Here is a 6,840-nt window from a genome sequence, read left to right as displayed (position 1 = left end):
AGGCAGGGATTCAACAGTAGGTAGAAGCATCCAGGAATCAAATCAACAAATTTAGGAAGCAAAAAACAACCAATCAGAAAAGCAAAAAGAATTTAAAAAAAAAGATGATGATAGTTTAAGGAGCTTCTGGGATAATTTCAAGGTACCAACATTTGCATTATAGGGGTGCGAGAAGGAGAAAAGAGAAAGATATTGGAAACCTATTTGAAGAAATAATGACAGCCTCAGCCAGTTTGGCTCCGCGGCCTGCGGACTGAAGAGTCCTGGGTTTGATTTCAGTCAAGGACACATGCCCGGGTTGCAGGCTCTATCCTCTATAGGGGGCATGCAGGAGGCAGCCGATCAATGATTCTCTCTCATCATTGATGTTTCTCTCTCTCTCTCCCTCTGCCTTCCTCTCTAAAATATACTTGAAAATATACTTGAAAAATAGTTTGAGGGCTTAGGAAAAAAACAAACACTGCAATTAAACACACACACGCACACACACACAACAGGATGCTTAAAGCCAGTGGGCCATAGTTGATGTTTTTGCAGCCTGTTTGCCCCACTTTATACTTCTACTCTCAACCTTTCTGTTAGATTAAATGCCAAATAAAATGTAACTTTTGGTACCAGGTGTTTTAGCTAAGTGGACATTCTTGACTGACACAATTATTAACAGTGACCTTTCTTCACCTGGCTCCCTGGAGTGGGTGGGTGCTGTCCTATGTGCCTGTAGCACCCAGTGCTGTCCCCTCACAATAACGTTGGACATTTTCCTTCTCTTCTTGGTGCTGGATGCGGAAACCATGCCCACGGATAGTCTTATGTAATCTTTCTAAGTGCCACTTTGTGACGCTCAGAATGATTATGGAATTTGCTCAAAGTTTCCAGCTAGTAAGTGGTGGCCAGGATTCAAACCCTGGCAGCGTGACTCCACCCACAACAGACTCGTAACCACTGTAACCACCCGCCTGCTTCTGTCTCCTGAAACAGTGCAGGCTTATACCCGAGAGCACTCTAGTTTCCAAGGTTACGGCATCACACTTACGCGGTTCTAAAGTAAAGTTGGGTTTTCATCTTTATACCATTGTTGTAGCTCCAGGTCTCTCTCAGGTCTGAGGTACAGGAGAAGAGAGATTATGAAAAGTTATCGTCAGCCGCTAAAATTTCCTGCAGGCACAGCTCCTCATACATGGCTATTGGAGTCTCTGGAACTCGGAGTTATCGGACAAGTTGTATTTGGCCTTTCTCTCCTGTCCACTTGAATCCTCCGGTTCAGTTGCTTGGGACAATCCATTTTTGAAAATCAAGGTTGTATACCATACACATTTATTGATTTGTAATTATTATTTTTTTAAAAATATATTTTATTGATTTTTTACAGAGAGGAAGGGAGAGAGAGAGATAGAGAGTTAGAAACATCAATGAGAGAGAAACATCAATCAGCTGCCTCCTGCACATCTCCTACTGGGGATGTGCCCGCAACCCAGGTACATGCCCTTGACCGGAATCGAACCTGGGACCTTTCAGTCCGCAGGCCGATGCTCTATCCACTGAGCCAAACCGGTTTCGGCTGATTTGTAATTATTTTAGTGGAAGAATATTTAGATGTCACATCACAATAAACCAACAGAGAAAAGTTTTTGTTTACACACTCATTTTGCCAGTAGTCTTTTGTTCTAGTCATGCTCCATTTTTCTACTTTTTCATTTAATTGGAGCCAGAATAGACAGGTGGTATCATGTTTAAAATAAGAATATAGAAAAATGTTACAGGTCCATTTCTAGGACATCAAGAGTACTGTTAGTGCTGTCGCTGGTATCTCCAGGTAATAAACCCAAATCACAGAAATTGTAGCACATAAAATGCTATGCTTGCTAAACTCTGAATTGAGAATTTAAGTCTTTCGTTGTTGATTTAACCAGGTGACTCTCACTTTCGGTCTATGCAGAATTGTTGGATGATAGATACACGGTACTTTAAAATAACTTATTAAGTCTATCTTTGCTTGCCCTGTTACTGTTTTGTAAAAAAATATTTTTATTGATTTCAGGGAGGAAGGGAGAAGGAGAGAGAAACATCAATGATGAGAGAGAATCATTGATTGGCTGCCTCCTGCATGCCCCCTACTGGAGATAGAGCCCACAACCCCGGCATGTGACCTCGTTCAGAATTGAACCTGGGACCCTTCAATCCACAGTCCGATGCTCTATTCATTGAGCCAAACCAGCTAGGGCTGCCCTGTTATTGTTTTTTTAATGAATAACAGGGTTAGTCTTCTAAGAGGGGGAGTAATAAAGTAATTGGAAGTCAGTTTCTCAAGGGAGACCTGGCCCCATTCAGAGAGAAGCAGAATCTCATTCAGCGTCAAGGGTTGACTGTCAGGAAAAGAGAAGCAGGCTGCCCGCTCTGGTCCCCATTACAGTGGACGTGAGCTCCCTGCTCTCCAGGTCTGGGACAGCCTCAGCATACAGACCAGCTCCTGCGTGGCTCAGGACCGAGGTGGGCTGGGTGCTGGTGGAGGGAGTTCATCAAGGCACATGCTTGGAACAATTTGTGTCACCTCCTCTAAGCCAGGACAGGGAGTGTTCCTCGGAGCATTTAGCCTCCTAAGACTAAGAGAAGTGAACAAAATTCTTTCTTACCGGGTAAAGAGAGACTCTTTCCTTAAGTCTTAGAATAATGCCTGGCAAATCATAGGTGTATGTATTTGTTGACCTGTGGCAAGAAGGCCTCGGCTTTCCTGTGTGATCGCTAAAGTGCCACGAGAACTCAATGCTCTGTGTCTTCCGAGTCGACTGCTAGGACAGGTCGAAAGGCCGTGCAGGAAGCAGAAGGGCTGATAGGAAAGGAGAAGTGGAAGAGATGGCAAGCCGGTGCCTGCATGGGCTGAACGTAATCAGTCCCTATCTAGGCATGAGGGGCTGGATGGCGCGGATGTCCATGGACAAGATCAGATCTTTGTCACTTTACTTGGCATTTAAAAAACGAACGCGGAGTTCAGTTTGTAGCTAAGGATTAGTTTGGCTGCTCACTTTAAAATGCAAACGTAGCCAATGGAATTATTAGTATAAACGTTGGGTCTCAGTTTTGCATCTGAAACAGAAGAACCATCTGAACTGAGAGAGTTTATTAGATCGGTTTTCTCCATGATATATCTCAGTATTCAGTTCTGGGTGCTTGGCTGGTTGTCATGATACACCTTGTACAGCCAGTGCTTGCTGACCTGCCTGAATGTCATTTTGTCATGCTTTGATGTTCCAGTGTCTTCTCCTATTTATACCTCGTTGATTGATTTATTCAAAATGTGGAGCCTACAACACGTGACTCCCTCTCGCCTCTGTCCCAGTCTTTTCTATCTTCCTTTTTTTCTTGCTGTTTTTTGGAAACTGGTCACCTCCATGGAAGGCTCTTTATCAAAACTATGGTTCATGCCCTAACTGGTTTGGCTCAGTGAATAGAGCGTCGGCCTGCAGACTGAAAGGTCCCAGGTTCAATTCCGGTCGAGGGCATGTACCTTGGTTGCGGGCACATTCCTAGTGGGAGGTGTGCAGGAGGCAGCTGATCTATGTTTCTCTCTCATCGATGTTTCTAACTCTCTGTTCCTCTCTGTAAAAAATCAATAAAATATGTTTAAAAAATTAAAAAAAAAACAAAAACAAAAAACTATGGTTCAGGTCAACCTCTGAAAGTTGGAGTACTTGCTAGTATTTGTCAAGCTCTCAAGTGTCTACTGTACGTGCTCAGGGCATATTTCCTGTAGTGCGAGTTCTGAGGAGTATTTTGAGTTTAGTTGACCTTCAGTTACATCACAAATACTTAAAATCCTGTGCCTGGTGCCCCGATGTGTCTACCTTCGACAGAACTCTGAAGCACATTAACATAAAGAGGCCTTTAGAGGATGAAAGGAAATAGTGGTTAATGGCTTGGCCCCCAGGTGTCTGCTCAGAGGAGAGGAAGCTGAGGTCCAGAGCCGCCCAGTTCTCCAGGACGAGACCCTGAGTTCCCGACAGCCTGGTGCCTGCTCGTTCCACTACCTTCCAACCATCCCACTAGGTGACCACTTCACATTCTCACTTCCCGCTTTCCATTGTCGTGAGTGTAGTTAAGGGAAGAGAAAACACACTGGCGGCTCCCTGTTTCTGACATACGTGGTAAAAGTCGGAAGGGACCCCCAAGATCAAGGCTCCTGGTTGGAATTAGGTATGGTGGAATAACGGAACAATTCCAGACAAATGAATCAATTTCTCCCATGTCAGAGCTTAAAGGTGGCTCTCCGGGGCTGGAATGGGCTCCATGGTGTCAGAGGCCAGACTCTTCCCACTTTGTTTGTACCACACATAGCTCCCACGCCCACACTTACTCTCTGGTCCAGGATGGCCGCTGAACATCCATCCTCACACTCACATTCCAGCTAGTCTGGAGGAGCAAGGCCAAGAAACACACCCCTCTCAACAGAGCCTTCTGAAAACTGCACACAACACCGAGCATTCACTCACATGGCTGCATCCAGCACCTACAGAGGATGGAACGTACTTTATTCTGAGTAGGTACATACCCGAGAGAGAGAGGACACTGGCATTTCTGTGATGGAGACATATGGACTAGATCTGGATTACCTGGATCCATTTTATTTATTCAGCAAATATTTATTGACGGCACATAGTGTTGCTCAGCACCAAGAAAGCAGAGAGAAAGCAGACACAGTTGCAGTCCTTAAGACGTTTGCCTACACAGGGAGACAGACGCTAATCAGACACAAACACACTTGTATAAACTGGGGCCAGAGCTGTGGGGGAAAGGGACACCGTGTGCTGTGGGAGAAGGTAACAGGGATCTGACCAAGCCTGCGGGTTGGGAACGGGCAGAGAAGCTTTGCCCACGGAAGTGACACTTGAGCTGAGAGACAGAAAATGAGGGGTGGGAGGTGGCTAGGAAGAGGGTCCCGGGTCAGACCCCGAGGACCCCAGACTGGTGACCACTGTCCCAGTTTGCCTGGGACTGAGGGATGTCCTGGGACACGGAGATTTCAGTGCCAAAACCAGGAGAGTCCCAGGCCAGCCCGGATGAATTGGTCACCTCCCTGGAGGTCACATTAATAGTTTGGCTCTTTTATTACTAATTTCAGGAAAGTTCCTTTTTAGGTAATCACCCAGCCATAGAGAAACAACAGCTGACTAGTAAACGCCGTCCCTCACATGGGCCAACAGAAGAGGCGCAAAGCACAGGCCGCACTTGCACGCAGTTATATGACATGACCAGTGAGACTTTCCTTGATCTGTATGATTTCTCTTAACCGTAATTTTGGAAATGAATTGGCATGTGATGATACATTGGAGATAACAGCAACAGCCAAGGGTGGAGGCAGCCTTACCCCCCAGCTCTGTCTCTCAGCACTGGCAATACACTGGAATCACCTGGGAACTTAAAATAGGATGGGTACCTGGGCCCCAGTCCAGTTAATGGGAAAATGCCCAGGGCAGCCAGGCCGGGTGATTCTCTGCTCAGAGAATCTCAGGCGCCTCAGACCCGTGTGTGTGGGAGGCGTGGGGTCTCGTAGACGCAGGCGCCCTGGACTGGTTCTCAGTGCCCAGGTGGTATTGATGTTCCTGCGCCATAGACTTGGAGTACAGAGCCCTCGTGTGTGATGTGAGGGTGTTGAGGCCACCGGCTTCTCTTTAGGAGCACAGCCCTGAAGGATCACGTAAAGGTAGATGGGCTCGTGAGAGGAGAGAGGTAAAGACTTGAGGGGAGGACAAGGAGCTTCTGCTGGGTGCTTCCATCCGTGGTGGGCCCATTCCGACGTCTCTTCTGGTTGCCGGGGGTGGTTCCTGGGTTCAGAGACCAGTGGCTAGGTCCGCCAGGACAAGGAAGAGACAGTGAAGAGTGGCGGGGACAGTGCAAACCATGGCATGTGAGAACTGGTTCAGAGAAGGTATAATCTAGGGGAAGTGATAGCTGCCTTCTAAGTTCATGCTTGTTCATTGTTTTGAATTCCTGGAGGAGAATCACTCAGTGGAGGCAGTATGTATGTAGTTTAGTTCAGAGGGCACCCTGACTTTGAGTCAGAACACATGGGTTCAAGTTCAGACTTCTTGCTTTCTCTGGGCTTCAGTGTCTTCACCTCAAAGATGCGTGTGACAGCTCCTCAGGTGACCAGGTGCACAGTGAATGAAGAGTCAGCTTTCACCTTAGAGGTGCCTTCAGGCCAGTGGGAGACGCGTCATGAATATGCCTACCTGTGGTGTGGGCCTACCTACAGTGTGGGTGGAGCACAGAGGGAGCACCTGGGGGAGGGAATCAGGCCTTGGAGAGCCAGTGGCATCCCAGTGCCTTCAGCGCAAAGCATTCTGTGATTCTGTGAAAGATTTGAAAGCTTGTCATACAGAAGAGGAATCAGACAGGAATCAGATGTGTCTCATGACCCCAGGCAATAACGACTTAAATTGTGGTTACAGATCTGATCATATCAGCCTTTTGCTTAAAACCCTTAGGGGGCTTTCCTTGCCCTTCAGTTAAACACCAGTGTCTTTCACCGCATCTAAAGGCCCTGCTGACCTGAGCCTGGCCCGCCTCCCCTCCCTTTCCTGGCCCCAGGAACTCTGGTCCATCCTTGGGGTCTCAGCTCTGCCCCTCCTCCGACCCAGGTCTAGGTCGGTTCCCAAGTTACCCCTGCTGACAGAGCCACCTTCCTTTCCTCTGGGCCCTGGCCGTGGTTGTGCTCCAAACACACCTGGAGGGTCCATCTGAGAATCGCCCCTACAATAGTCTAGTCCAGTGGTCGGCAAACTTGTGGCTCGGCAAACCGCAGCTCATAAGCCACATGCGGCTCTTGGGCCCCTTGAGTGTGGGCCA

This window comes from Myotis davidii, unplaced genomic scaffold (genome assembly GCF_000327345.1).
Source record: "Myotis davidii unplaced genomic scaffold, ASM32734v1 scaffold143, whole genome shotgun sequence".
NCBI classification, from domain to species: domain Eukaryota; kingdom Metazoa; phylum Chordata; class Mammalia; order Chiroptera; family Vespertilionidae; genus Myotis; species Myotis davidii.
Note: the sequence above shows the minus strand (reverse complement) of the source record.